Genomic DNA, 16,152 nt, shown 5'->3' on the forward strand with positions numbered 1-16,152 from the left:
ATATCTCCAGCCTCCAGTATATAATATTTTAAGCCCTCCAGTAATAAATATAGTGGGGCTGGAGATATTATACTGTTTGGGGGGGGGGGGGATATTGTATACTGTGGTGGGGGGCTGGAGATGATATGCTATAATATACTGGAGGGCTGGATATGATGTAATATACTGGAGGGCTGGAGATACTTATTACTGGAGGGCTTAAAATATTATATACTGGGGGGGCTGGAGATATTATATACTGGGGAGGACTGGAGATGATATAATATTCTGGGGGGGGGGGGTACAACTGTGAAGGTAGAGCAGCACTGTGAAGGAGGGGACTAGGGTCCCAGTGTGGTTGCAAGCCTCTGCTGACTGGACTCAAGGTAAGCAAACGATTGCCAAAGGAAATAAAAGAGATGAGGCAGCACTCCTGGAGAAGGCTAAGTGTTTATTCACCCAATGTGGAAGGTGCGACGTTACAGCCCCTCAATGGAGCTATTTTCAAGCATTGGGGGGGGGGGGTGCTGGAGATGATATAATATACTCGGGGGGCTGAAGATATTTTATACCGGGGGGATTGAGTTGTTGTTATATACTGGAGGGCTAGAGAAATTTCATACTGGGGGTTGGAGATGATATTATATATTGGAGGACTAAAAATATTATATACTGTGGCTTGGAGATATTCTATACTGAAGGCTTATTGGAACATATCGGTAAAACATAGAGCTCAGCTTACAGTGGTCCGCTGCCTTCGGTGTGTGGGAGGGGCGGTCCTGGGGAGAAGCAGAGAAGAGGGATGGGCCTAGAACCGCCTCCTCATGAATACACCGGACCAAGCTTACATAGGGCTATGGCAGTGCAGTGTTCGCTAGCTTTATCAGTATGTTTCTATAAAGCTAGCAGTTTAACACTGCTACACCTGCGGTAGGACTAGGGAGATGCTTATTTTAGTAAGCAGATCCTAGAGGGTTTAGTCAAGGTGACAGGTCCTCTTTAGCTACTGGGGGATGGAGATATTTATTACTGGAGGGATAGAAATATTATTTACTGCTGCTGGCTATGATTGTTAGGGGGTTCTGCATATCACTTCATACTAAATTAATTTATAAGGAGTGGATTTACTGTGTATTTTTGTTATAAGGGGTATGCAGTGAATACATTATAAGTGTAGTTGGGGGCACTACCATATAAATTATAGAATAATTTGCTGTATTTATTTTTCTACTCTGTATATATTTAAAGTGTTATATATATTCATGACGTGTATATATAATGTGTATTTATGTAGAGTCTGTCAGTAATGTGTGTGTGTGTGTGTGTATATAGCATATGCGATTTATTGTGTGTGTGTTATATGTGTGTGTGCATGTGCAAACTGTCCGATTGTGGAGCACCACAGCGAGTATAATGGGTCAAGTCCAATGGTGGGTGCACACCTCCAACAAACCCAATCCACCGGTTTGTAAGGTCAGATATCCAAAAAAAGGCAGCACTTAGGTAATCTTTATTCACCCATTATCAATCCATAATCGCTCTATGGATGAGCTGAAACGTTGCACCTTATTATGCCATGGGTGAATAAAGGTCACCTTTATACTTACCGGAGTGCTGCCTCATTGCATTTTTTTGGATATAATTACAGGTAGTGGGCCGTACCCTGCTGCCCAGCAAACACCAATGAGCACTGATGAAATTGCTCCTTGGTGTAGAAGCCCTGTAGTGGCATGTACAGCTGACTGTAAATACTCACTGGTTCATTTTCTGGTGGTAAGTACTTGTCAGATGAACTCATTGCTGGAGGGCACCACTCAACGTTATGATGCCAGCGCATACAACCAGCAGAGTAGAACAGGGAGCCGAAGAGGAGCCAGGAGAGATGACCTTTTTGTTTTCTTTTTTTTTGCCTGCTGTAGGGTCTCCAGCATTATAAGTTGCTTGTTCTGGGGTCTCCAGTACTATTAATCGCTTGTTCTGTGGTCTCTAGCATGTCCCCAGGACAACAACTGTGTACCACTGGTTCTTCCTAATAATATACTGTATAGCACTGACACCATAATTAAATGCTCTTTGCCACTCATGCATATCAAATATTTACTGTGATCCCCCCAATACATCATAAAAATTCTATGTCCATTTGAAAAAAGATAATATACAGTGCTCTCTGAATATGTTCTGTATTTTTCAGTCTGTAGGATGCACCTTACTATAAAGCCTGCACCGAATCTACAATCACTTAAATGGGTGCAAATTCTGAATTTGGTTCAGTCCAGCACATCCATGTATTAATGCTGCAAGCACTCGGAGTGAGCATAAATACACTCATTACAGTGTATGTCCTTTAGTCCTCCCGCCAGTGGTGTAACTAGGAGAGGCAGGGCCCCATAGCAGACTTTTGCCAGCTTAAAAATATACCTTATATACTCGAGTATAAGCCTAGTTTTTCAGCACAAAAAATGTGCTGAAAAACCCAAACTCGGCTTATACTCGAGTCAAAAAAATAAATATATCTAAACTCACCTTTCCGGTGACCCCTGTATATCTTCTGTGCGATCTGTCCGGCAGCGGCGGCAGGCTATATACACTGGGGCAGGGTCTGGCAGGCTATATACACTGGGGCAGGGGCTGGCTGGCTATATACACTAGGGCATAGCCTGGCTGGCTATATACTGGGGAGGCTGTGACCAATGCATTTCCCACCTTCGGCTTATACTCGAGTCAATAGGTTTTCCCAGTATTTTGTGGTAAAATTAGGGGCCTCGGCTTATACTCGGGTCGGCTTATACTCGAGTATATACGGTACATATATTACATTCCTATATACATAAACATACAGTTCATCACTCATACATACATATTTATACACTGTTACACAAATCTAGAGCATATACACCTCACATATACACACATACAGTGCCATATACAGACATACAGCTTACATACTCACATAACGTACTGTATTTATACACACCATATACACATACACCATATACACATCACAGAAACACATAAACAATATATATACCACAATGTGCAGCGTAATATGTATATAATGGTAATACATTCTTCTTCTTTAGTATCAGGTCGGATGACAGGGCCCCCTGACACTGTGGGCCATAGTGGCTGCTACCGCTGTAGTTACGCCCCTGCCTCCCGCTAGAAGTAGAGGTACAAATGCAAAAGTAACAAAGCCTGTTTTTGTCATCTATATTATGACCACCAGATGGCGCACTTGTTTTACTCTCTGCCCATCCATATAACAAAGCCTGTTGTTAATATATTACAGGTAACACACGAGAAAACGAAATTAATTGTCTGTGCAAAATAATTTCATAGTAAATTAAAAAGACGTGGCGGATATCTATATGTGGAGAATCATTGTGACAGGGGGCTCCTATTTTGTTGCACATCGTGGCTTTCTATATAAACCTGCTCTTGTCCTTAAGATCTCTTAAGTTTGTAACAAAAGCCATATCATCCTCCATAGACACCAATTGTGTGATTATATGATCGGGTCTTATTGTGGGAGAATCAAAGGACCTATTGAATTTCTCTGAAGAGTAAAAAATGTGATTCATGGAAATCAATAATGCGCTCCAACAAAAGCTTCACCATTCCTCAAAGGGTTAAGATAATATCTAGTTTCTATGGCAACCAAATGCAGAACCTGCAGGTAGGAATAAACTGTTGTGCCAGTGCATTAAGGCGGCTGGTCTCCCAGCTGATGAGAGGCACAATAAATTGATTTAGTGGCAGTATTTATACAGCCCTCGTTTTCATAAAGCTGCCAACACTCATAAGTGTTTGTTAAAATGTGTTCCTGCAGTGTAGCCAAGTAACGTCCTGCCTAGCTACTTCTCAAGACCTTATTTTACAAATCCGAGATTTTTTTCCCCACATTCTTGAAGAGCATTTGCGCCTTAAGCTTTGGACACACGGGGGCACATTTACTGACCCGTCCACGTCGTGATCCCCGATCCGGAATGTCCGACGACGATGCACTGACGATGCAATTAGATTGTCCGCCCGATATCATAGTAACAGTGGCGTAACTAGAAGCTGATAGGCCCCAGTGCAAAGTCTGTGCCAGGCCCCCGACTATAATGTATGATTTATAGTAATAGTCTTCTTATATGGGAAAGTGACACCATAAGGGCCCCCTAAACCTCTTGGGCCCAGGTGCGATCTTAACCTCTGCACCCCCTAAAGCAGTGATGGCGAACCTTTTAGAGACCGAGGGCCCAAACTACAACCAAAGCCTACTTATTTATCGCAAAGTGCCAACACAGAAATTTAATTAGTGGTTTATACTCCATGCTCTGTCACAACTTTCATTAATATCAGCACCTGAGGACCCCAATAAAGCAGAAAATAGAAGAAATGTGGATGATCATTGTAGCTTTGCTCCAGGGTCCCATAAACAGGAAGAATTGTCAGGGCAGGAGCAGGAGCTACAATGATAATCCAGATCTGTCCACACCTTCCCACTCCTCCAGTGGTCCCAGGTAGCACTGTCACTTTAAAATAGCTCTGTGCACAGCAAGTCCTGGGCTGTCTGGGACCTGGAGATACCTGGAGTCCTCTCTGGTGATGGCCTGAGTGCCCACAGAAAGGGCTCTGAGTGCCACCTCTGGCACCACTGCCATAGGTTCGCCACCACTGCCCTAAAGGTACACCCCTGATATTATATAAGGCCGGAAAAAGACGCAAGTCCATCAAGTCCAACCTTTAAGAATTAAATAAATGTTTTTTTCCCCATAACCTGTGATATTTTTTCTCTCCAGAAAGTCATCCAGGCCTCTCTTGAACATGTACATAGAGTCCGCCATAACAACCTCCTGCGGCAGAGAGTTCCATAGTCTCACTGCTCGTACAGTAAAGAACCTTTGTCTATGTTGATGGTAGAATCGCCTCTCCTCTAGGCGCAGAGGATGCCCCCTTGTCCTGGTCACAGGCCTAGGTATAAAAAGATCTTTGGAGAGATCCTTGTACTGTCCGTTCAGGTATTTGTACATTGTAATGAGGTCTCCCCTCAGTCGTCTTTTTTCTAAACCGAATAATACCAAATTTTGTAATCTGTCATTGTATTCTAATCCCCCCCATTCCCCTAATAATCTTGGTTGCTCTCCTCTGAACCCATTCCAGCTCTACTATATCCTTTTTATACACTGGTGCCCTAAACTGTACACAATATTCCATGTGTGGTCTGACCAGGGATTTGTATAAGGGCAAAACTATGTCTTTATCATGAGAATCTATTCCTCTCTTGATACATCCCATAATTTTATTTGCTTTAGCAGCAGCCGCCTGGCTCTGGTCCACCAATACCACAAAGTCCTTTTCAGCTCCAGTTTTACCAAGTAATTGACTATTTAGAACATAATTATACTTTTTAAGTAAATAAAACCTCATCAACCATTTCTCTGCCCTCTCCTCAAGCTTCCACAAATCCCCCTGTAATGCTAAACTACTACACCTCCGTATTTATTACTTTACTCAGCTTAGTATCATCTGCAAATATTGAAACTTGACTGTGTAAGCCCACTACAAGGTCATTAATAAAAATATTGAAAAGAAGTGGCCCCAATACTGACCCCTGTGGCACTCCACTGGTAACATCAACCCAATCTGAGAATGTGCCATTAATGACGACCCTCTGTTTTCTATCACTAAGCCAATTACTTACCCAAATACACAGATTTTCCCCTAGTCCCAGAAGTCTCATTTTATATACCAACCTTTCATGCGGCACAGTGTCAAATGCCTTTGAAAAGTCCAGATATACAACATCCACGGCGTCCCCCAGGTCCAGTATGGAACTTACCTCCTCGTAGATTAGTCTGACAGGACCGATCTCTCATAAACCCATGCTGACGCTGGGTTATAAGGTTGTACACAGTGAGATACTCAAGGATAGCATCTCTAACAAACCTCAAATATTTTTCCCACCAGAGAAGTTAGACTCACAGGTCTGTAGTTTCCAGGATTGCTTTTTGATCCTTTTTTGTATATTGGTACTACATTTGCTATGTGCCAGTCCTGTGGAACATAACCAGTCCTCAGTGAATCTTCAAATATTAAAAATAACGGTCTGTCTATCACGGTACATAGTTCATGCAGAACCCGGGGGTGTATGCCATCTGGCCCTGGTGATTTATCTATCTTACTGGTTGCGAGGCGGCACCGTACCTCTTCCTGGGTTAAACTGTTGACATTCCAAAGATAATTTACATTGTTCCTCATTGTGTCTTCCACCAGCGGATTTTCCTGGGTAAAGACAGTTGAGAAGGTGACATTCAGTAGATTGGCCCTTTTCTCATCTCTTTCCACCATGACCCCCATGTTATTCCTAAGAGGGCCCACACTCTGTTTTCAGTTTCTTATCATTTATATACTTCAAAAATAATTCTTTATTATTTTTGCTCTCCCTGGCAATATTTCTCTGTCTCTATTTTTGCGGCCTTTATCTGCTTTTTACAGGATTTATTTTTCTGCAGTGTGTTTTTTGAAGCAAAGAGGCGTGGAGGAGGATTGGGTGATGAGGAGCGTGGAGGGGGTTGACTAATGGGAGTGTCTGACTGAACATTTGCTGGTTATGGTGCAATTGTACACAAGCCTTCTACCAGATATATCGGGAAACCAGAGCTTCTTGAAGTATCAGGAGGTCAGGGTATATAGCATATGACAAATGTCACTGGATCAGAGGGTAATAGGGAGGTAAATATTAGCAGTTTTTTTTAACAGCCCCTGCTAATCGTAAAAAAAAGTGGATTCCCACACGACCTCTTTAGAGTTACTGTAATTGACATTGATGCAAAAAATGTCTTTTTGCAAATCTCTTTCAAAAGTGTTTTTTTTTAAAGTTTCATGGACATGTTTAACCAATTAACAAGGATAAAGCACTAAAAAGCAAAGCGTCTACTTACTACTCCGGTGACCCTGTGCTTGCATCTCCTAGCAACTAGTGACATTAGCGGAGGAGCCTGTGGTGATGGTAAATGATGCCAAGAAACCTTGGGCTTGCTATAATCTCTAGTTTTCCCTGTGTAATATTCCTTTGTTAGTTTAGCACAACCGAAATTTTTTTGTTGTTGTTGCAGAAATCACCTATGCTTAAAAATAAATTACATTGGTATATTAAGAAATATACCCAACTACCCAACTCTCTTTTGCTTCCCTTAACATGTTCATCTGATAAAAGTAAACATATACTGCAATGTGAAATGCAAATTAGCAGTATTTAAGGGCATGTAAACTTCGTCAGATAGGGAAAAGCTGTGCATCCTTTTACCATCTTTTCCCAAGGTAAGTGACATACTTGTATTTGGCCATTCACAGGATGTACAGTATAAAAATTGTAATCTAATCATATTAGGTCACCGACCTTCATTACGCCATAGCCCATTACTGAACACTATTGCTTAACATTGCTTAATATTATTGATGCTTTTGCAGGTGAACAGGGTAAGATTTAGATCTTATTCTTTGGACCATTTTTGGTAGTTACTACCCCTTTTATATCTTGGACATCCCACAAGAGCTGACTGCTCATTGATACAGAGGAGTACATTATAATGCACCTCAAATGCTTCATCAGCGGACCTTCTATTTAAATGACTCGATGAATGACATGAAAAAACACTAGGGGTCACTTCACATCTTTAGGAGCCATGGAGACTACACAGGGATCGGGTATAATGGAAAGACTTGCATCTATTCAGTGTGTTTTACCACTCTTAATTTTGGCTCCCAATCATAGTATCAGAGTACATAGGGTTTGAGATATTGGATTAAACAAATGTTTTCTACCCATAACCTGTTATATTCAGTTCTCCATAACTCAATACTCAATTCCATATTCGGTTCTCTCTAGGCTTCTCAGCATAACCTCCTGCGGCAGAGAGTTCCATAGTCTCTCTGCTCTTACAGTAAAGAATCCCCATCTATGGTGATGGTAGAACCATCCCCGTCTATGGAAAGATCCCTGTACAGGCAGTCCCCTACTTAAGAACACCCGATTTACAGACTACCCCTAGTTACAAACAGACCTCTGGATATTTGTAATTTACTGTAATGAAGCTTTATTGTTAACCCCTTAAGGACCAGACCCTTTTTCCGTTTTTGCGGTTTTATTTTTCATTCCCCACCTTCAAAGATCTATAACTTTTTTATTTTTCCATGTAAAGAGCTGTGTATGGGCTTATTTTCTGCGTAACAAATTGCACTTCGTAGTGGTATTATTCAATATTCCATGCAATGTACTGGGAACCGGGAAAAAAATTCTAAATGTAGTAAAAATGATGAAAAAACACATTTGCGCCATTTCTTGTGGGCTTGGTTTTTACAGCTTTCACTGTGTGCCCCAAATGACAGGTCTACTTCATTCATTGGGTCAATACTATCACAGGGATACCAAATTTGTATAGGTTTTATAATGTTTTCATGCATTTACAAAAATTAAAACTTTCTGTACAAAAAAAAAAATTCTTCATTTTGCCCTCTTCTTGAGCTAATAACTTTTTCATCCTTTAGTGTATGGAGCTGTGGGTGGTGTCATAAGGGGGTTATTTGAAATTTTATATTTAACCATAGGTAGCCTGATTAATCCTACCATATACTGCCATATAACAGTATGGCAGTATATGGGGATTTTGCACACCATCTATTACAATGTGCAAATCGCACATTGTAATAGATAGCCTAGATCATGACAGCCTCGGATCTTTGTGTGACCCGAGGTTGTCACGACAACAGATCGCCACTCCCCGATGAAGTCACGGGGAGCGACGATCAGAGCCAAGATGTCGGCTCTTTAATGCCGCCGCCGCGATCGGTGCTAGCAAAAAAAATTCTGTCTGGAGCTACAATGATAAAATATACAGTTTTACATTATCACTTAAATAAAAGTTACGTTTTAGGCCTGACCAATAAGGCTGTTTGTCTGTCTCAGGTTTTGAAATTAAGGCAAATTCAGAAGCACTTGTGCAGAATATCTGCTGTGCAGAGTTCTGTAACCTCTGGAGTACACAAGCAATGTGACGTCATCAAACACCTGTGTCCTCCTGCATAGAAGCAAGGATGCGGGAGAAGAGAAGGTCAGGTGTAGTGTGGGAGCTTAAGTAGGTGAATAAGTGTTTTATTATTTTTACTACTGCCCACATTCATTATTAAAATCATGGGAGGGTATATCTACTGGTGGGGCGTGGCTGTATATACTGGGATGAGGGAGGCTGTATGTACTGGGATGAGGGAGGCTGTATGTACTGGGATGAGGGAGGCTGTATGTCCTGGGATGAGGGAGGCTGTATGTACTGGGATGAGGCAGGCTGTATGTACTGGGATGAGGGAGGCTGTATGTACTGGGATGAGGGAGGCTGTATGTACTGGGATGAGGGAGGCTGTATGTACTGGGATGAGGGAGGCTGTATGTACTGGGATGAGGGAGGCTGTATGTACTGGGATGAGGCAGGCTGTATGTACTGGGATGAGGGAGGCTGTATGTACTGGGATGAGGGAGGCTGTATGTACTGGGATGAGGGAGGCTGTATGTACTGCGATGAGGGAGAAATCCTTTCCAGGTCACAGGATGATCATATCCTAATGAGAGCTAGCATTATATCTCCTCTTTGCAGACGGTATAAAACATTGTCCTCCAGGCGGTCATCTCTGCTCTTTTCATTGGGTGCTGCTATTTAGCCTTCAAGTGGCAAGTAACAGCCAAACAGAACCAAGAGTTAGTGCTCATGTCATGAGTACAGAGATTTCAGGACCTGACAAGCTGTCAATGCCGCGGGGAGGCACAAACTGTGACCAGCTGATTTTGTTTCCTGCCAGTTTACCACATTTCACTGAGCATATTTACAGCTCTCAACGTACAGCTGGAGCTTGGCAGGGTATAGCCTGGGCTGGTAATGCAGTAAACAGTTAAGACAAATCAGTCAATTATAATGATGGAGATATCAAGGCTGCGCTCCTCCCTTGCTTTGATCTGTCCCATCTGCTTTGCCAGGCTGCTTAGACTCAGTTCTTCACTTTTAAGACTATCATTACAATTATACATGTCATAAATGTACATGTTTATGGATAATGTACATGTTTATGTAGACTGTAAATGACGGCCATAATCTAGCCTGATCTTAATTGGAATTTTTAATGAATGACACTGCCTTAGTCCTAAATTGGACGGACAGCCTTCTATCAGTCCTCAGAATCTGTTCTGGGTTCACAAATAATATAATGCACTCAATATATGGGCAGTCCCCGGGTTACGTACAAATTTTCCAACTTGCATACGAATTGGTATGCAAGTCAGAATTGCTATATTTTATAATTGTAGCTACAGACAAAAAGATTTTTAAAATTTTGTGTTTCCATGGGAACAAGGATTATCAATAAAACTTGATTATGGACACCTTACAGCTGATCATTGCAGCCTGGGACTAAAGCAATATCATCCAGAAAACTTCACCAGAGGTCACAGGGGGCTGAGAGGTCCATCTGTTACTAGGGGTCATCTGTAAGTTGGTTGCCGGAGATCCCCTGTATACTGATGGCTTGGTCTCACAGGGGGCATACCAACCATTTGATACTTTGTGCCTCAACTTATCATTTGACATTACACACAATGAACATCCCTTAGTTTATTGACTATACTTTGATTTTTCCGTGTATCAGGTCTATTGTTTTGAATTAACCATTGCCTTCGGTGGACTGTAAGAACGAGCTCTTTTTTTCTGCTCAACAAAAAAAAGAAATACTCTTTCTGATTTGAGGCCCAGGAGTAGAGATAAGCAGACCCAAAGTTTCTGTTCTGGTTTTGGTTGTCTTTCGTGCAACCCTGATATATTGCTGGGTGGACAGCCAATCCAACATATTGATGCCCCTAGCTAACTATCCATAGCTATGATTGGTCAATCACAACCATGGCTAGCAGCCAGGGATGTGCATTTGCTGGAGTGGCTGTTCGACATGAGACTTTAACATCTTACATTGGGAAGAACATGATTCCTCGAGGGTTGAGGATTAGAAAAGCCCCCACAACGATATATTCAGAAGAATTTATGACATGTTGGAATGCAACCCTCAGTGAGTGTTCCACCAAACTAATGCATATGATTATCAAAGAGGAAAGAAATTTGTTATTAGAGATCAACAATGATATTGAAACTACACAAACGGACATAAAAAGATCTGTCTCACCGATGGACTTTGAACATCAGCTTACTCTGATTAAAAATAATATTGAGAAAATGGAAAAAGATATTATGGACATTAAAAAAGATAAATTTCGGAGGGACATTAGAGATTACCAGTCCAATGAAATCTATACATGGAAAAACAATCGACAAGAACAACGTAGGAGAATGACGGATGACACCCCGAGATCGATCCTAAAGAAGTCTAGATATGGACGTCGACCCCGCAACGCAAGCAATGTCAGTAAAGTGGGGTTCTCCGAGACCGAAGATTCGGCGGCCAGCTCTGCAGTTTACACCTCGGATGAGGGGGATCCCGTACCAAAAGGGAATCCCCCTAACACCGGTTCATCACAGGTTTCAAAAAACGCGGCAGGCGGGCCGGGAGGAAACACAAAAGGAGGTGGCATGAACACCAGGAGAAATCGAAACCGCAAGTAGAACTTTCTGTGCTCAATTTATCCAGTTATACTTTGACTGAACAACAGACTTTAGTCCTTAGTAAAGGGTTAAATTTTTCTCCAACTGTTGATTTTGATTTGTTTGCCACCATTTTGGATATAAATAGATTTGCTCGCAGTATTACAGTGAGAAATCATTTTTCTAAACCCTCTTTTCTAGAAGGTAACTCTGTTGACCCTATATTTGTTGAATCTGATGCCCCTTCTTCTGGTAACCTTAATCCCTGTTTAGAGGAAATGTCCGCTTTAACTCATGATTGTCCCAACTTTGATGAGCAAGCAAGTGCACTGATTCTTAAATCGTTACTATGTGAATCCTGCCCTAAAAGCGGTGTTACGAATAGCAGGTTTCTCACTAGTAACCGGGAATTTTACCCTATTATGTCACGTACATCCAATCTGGATAGGTTTCAAGAGGCCATAGAAAGGGATCTCATTGAATTGAAGAATATTTGTGACAGGTCCAGAAATAAGTCCTCTAACCTATCCAGAGAGGAAACCAGAGCCCTTGTTCAACTCAAGAAAAACAGGGACATTGTTGTACGCCAAGCAGATAAGGGGGGTTCAGTGGTTATCTTAGATGCCACCCTTTACGAAAGGGAGAATATGGCCATGTTAAACAACATCAATACATACAGAAAGGTCACCAGTGACCCTACTTCAACCTGTCTCCTCAAATTAAAGAATCTTTTACATGAGGGTGTTAGCATGGGGGTCTTAGACACCAAAATGCGGGATTTTTTGTATGTGAAGAACCCTGTCACACCCATTTTCCACTCCCTCCCGAAAACACATAAAGGGGTCTTCCCACCACCACTACGTCCAATAGTGGCAGGTATTGGAAGTTTAGGGGAAAGATTAGGGGCTTGGGTTGATCACTTTCTACAACCCCTCACCAGAATCTCCCCCACATTCCTTAGAGACACTAAACATGTCCTCCAAATAGTAGACAAACTAGAGTGGCAGGACACATATAGTTGGGCCACTACGGATGTAGTGGCACTATACTCGTCCATTCCCCACAATTTGGGTTTATGTTATCTCAGTAAACATTTAGACACCTATAGTAATTACACTAGTGAGTTGAAAGAATTTTTACTCCTGGCCACAGAGTTTTTGCTTAAAAACAATTTCTTTTTGTTTAATGACCAGTTCTTCTTTCAGGTAGAGGGTGCTCCCATGGGGGCTAAATTTTCTCCCTCATTTGCTAATATCTATATGATTCAATGGGAGGAGAGATTTGTGTTCTCGGTCGATAACCCGCACCGGGCATCTATCAGGTGGTTGGGGAGGTATATAGATGACCTGGTGTGGGTGTGGACCGGGAGCAGGTCTCTCTTCCAGGAGTTTGCCCTCTACCTGAACAGAAATGATATGAACTTGGTTTTCACATATCATTTTGGGGGAGACCGTGTCCCGTTTCTGGATGTCATCTTGAGGGGGACACAGGAACGGGTATGTGTGGCCCCATATCGTAAGGAGACTGCTGGAAACTCAATTTTACTAGCCTCCTCATGTCACCCGTTACATGTTAAAAATAACATTCCGTATGGGGAGTTGGTTAGGACCAAGAGAAACTGTTCGGAGGATGAATGTCTCAAACAAGAAATGTTATCCCTCTCTAATAGGTTACAGGAGAGAGGTTACCAACCTGACACTATCAGGCAGGCAGAACATCGGATAGGGGCAGTCAGTAGATGGGAACTCCTGCATGGGGACAGTAAAAAGAGGACTCGGAGTGGGGCACAGACTGATAACACTCTTACGTTCAGCACTCCATTCAGCAGGCAGTTTAATGCTATAAAAGGCATTGTTAAGAAAAATCTCCCTATTCTCACAAGAGATCCAGAATTGTATAATATAGTTAAAGGTGGCATCAGATTTATTCCAAAAAGGGCTCCTACTTTAGGAAATCAACTTTCCCCAAGCTTATACCAAAACATTACTGGTGTAACCCCGACATGGCTTGCATACCCAGGTAATCACAAATGTGGGCATCGGGTATGTAAAATGTGTTCCTATCTCACAGAGGGTAATCAAGTTTCCTCTTACTCTACGGGCAAACAGTACACTATGAAATCCTATGTTAATTGCAACACCACATATGTTGTTTATGTGATTTCGTGCACTGTGTGCAGGATCCAATACGTGGGTTGTACCACTGGTCCGCTAAAAATTAGATTACGTCGACACTTGTCCGATGTCACTGGCAACTCAATTAATGTATCTGCTGTTTCACGGCATTTCAGGAATATACATGATAGGGATTGCACAGGTTTCACGTGGCAGGCTATTGAAAGGGTTAACCGCCCTAAGAGGGGTGGAGACCATCAGAGAAAGTTATTGAATAGGGAATCCTTCTGGATCTTTTCACTAGAGACGAGGATACCCAAAGGTCTTAATGCCAGACAAGACATCATTCTATGCTACTGAGATCGATTCTACTAAGATATTAAAATAATATTAAGATATTAAAATGGGCACAGATAAATGTTAGCAAATGTTGACAAATGTTGACAAACGTTGACAAACGTTGACAAACGTTGATAAATGTTGATAAATGTTGATAAATGTTGACAAATGTTGACAAATGTTGACAAATGTTGACAAATGTTGATAAATGTTGACAAATGTTAGCAAATGTTGATAAATGTTAGCAAATGTTGACAAACGTTAACAAATGTTGGCAAATGTTGATAAATGTTGATAAATGTTGATAAATGTTGACAAATGTCAGTCCATACCTACACATTAGCTCATTCCACGTTTTGGTCATTCATGTCGATCTGTGATGCTCTTTCAGTCCTCTTGACTAACAATATATATCTAATGCTTTGTTTCAGATGCTATAAGTAATATTTTGCCTTATCACATACAAAATTTGTATCCTTCTCCGTATGGTTATCTCGCCAAACTTGCTGATGTTTTTTATCATAATGTGATGTTTTACTATATCTATTTTTGACTCCGGTCCAATCGGCTCCGGTCACGTGACCAGCTTCTCAGCGACACGGGGCGGAGCTTCTTGGACACGGTCTCTTTAAATAGTAATTCCATATGTGTTTGTGTTAGACCTTGATAAAGACACTGTTGTGTCGAAACGCGTCGGTCTGTGACGCCGCCTGTGATGTCCTGTATGGAGGTTTTTAATCCTTGAACAATAAAGAATATCCTTTTACCTCTCCACCTTTTTGTGCTGGACTTATGGCTATATGCCTTTGTTTGCTGTTCGACATGATGCACCCGAACAGAAACTTCGGGTCAGCTCATCTCTACTCCTGGGCCTTGAATCAGAAAGAGTATTTCTGACATTTTGCAACCCTGACATATTGCTGACTGGACAACCAATACAGCATATTGAGGCCCCTAGCTAACTAATCATAGCTATGATTGGCTATGATTGGTCAATCATGACCATGGCTAGCAGTCAGGGATGTGCATTTGCTGGAGTGGCTGTTCGACATGATGCACCCGAACAGAAACTTCGGGTCTGCTCATCTCTACTGAGGAGGCTGAAAGAGGAGTTTTTACACACCTGGGAAAATATTAAGCATTAAGGGGTATTCCAGGAAAAAGTATAATTCAAATGGGCCATTAAAATATAAGCTAATATGTAATTAGTTATTAAAAAATTTTTCCTCACTATTTTCCTTAGCAGAAAAATGTTCTGGACATACACTATAATAGAGAATTAAAATGCTACTGGCCCTTTAATCAGTCTTCTGACTTTGTCCCTATGGAGGACATCATGTGATCATCAGGATGTTTGGCTGTACTCGGTTGGTCGGTTGCAGTGCATCCAGTATGGCCGGTATTCTGGTGAGACTAATGAGGTAATGTGCAGTGATGGCAGTTACACATCATTACTGTGGTAACAGAGCAGGACAGTCTGCTACTTCATCACTGGCAAGAGAGCATAAGAGGGAGGAGAACTCTAAGAACTGAAACATCATGGTATTTGTAGTTTTAGATGGCGGCCATCTTGGTGATAACTCTTCCTACTTTAGAAAGCCCATAAAATTTTGTGAATTATAAAATCAAACTATTTAAGCTACATTTTGTGATTAATGACATTGATTTTTGTTGGATTAATTTATTTATAGCATTATGGGTTTTTGTACAAGACGTTCATATTCCCGGAATACTCTTTAGTATTTGGATACCCAAACCAGGAACGAGTCCAAAACAGAAGATGTAAAAATCTTTACTTTACATTTTCTCTTTGCAGATTTTTCGCTTCTGGTTTCCAAATACGGATGGGGTTCTGGTATACAATACAATATAACTTTATTGATCCCTTTTGGGAAATTGGGTTGTACACAAACTATCCGAGCCTGGACTACATATAAACGACAGAACACAAGCATATAATCAATAGGGATAAGATTGGGGGGGGGTTGAATTCATCCTCGGTGTGGTCTAATGGTGGCGGGAGGCAGATCTGGCCTTGTTGGAGCTAATTAATTTGTTGTGTCTTTAGTAGCTATTGGGACAAAGGAGACCTGAAACCTCTC

Source organism: Engystomops pustulosus, chromosome 11 (assembly GCF_040894005.1).
Source record: "Engystomops pustulosus chromosome 11, aEngPut4.maternal, whole genome shotgun sequence".
NCBI lineage: Eukaryota > Metazoa > Chordata > Amphibia > Anura > Leptodactylidae > Engystomops > Engystomops pustulosus.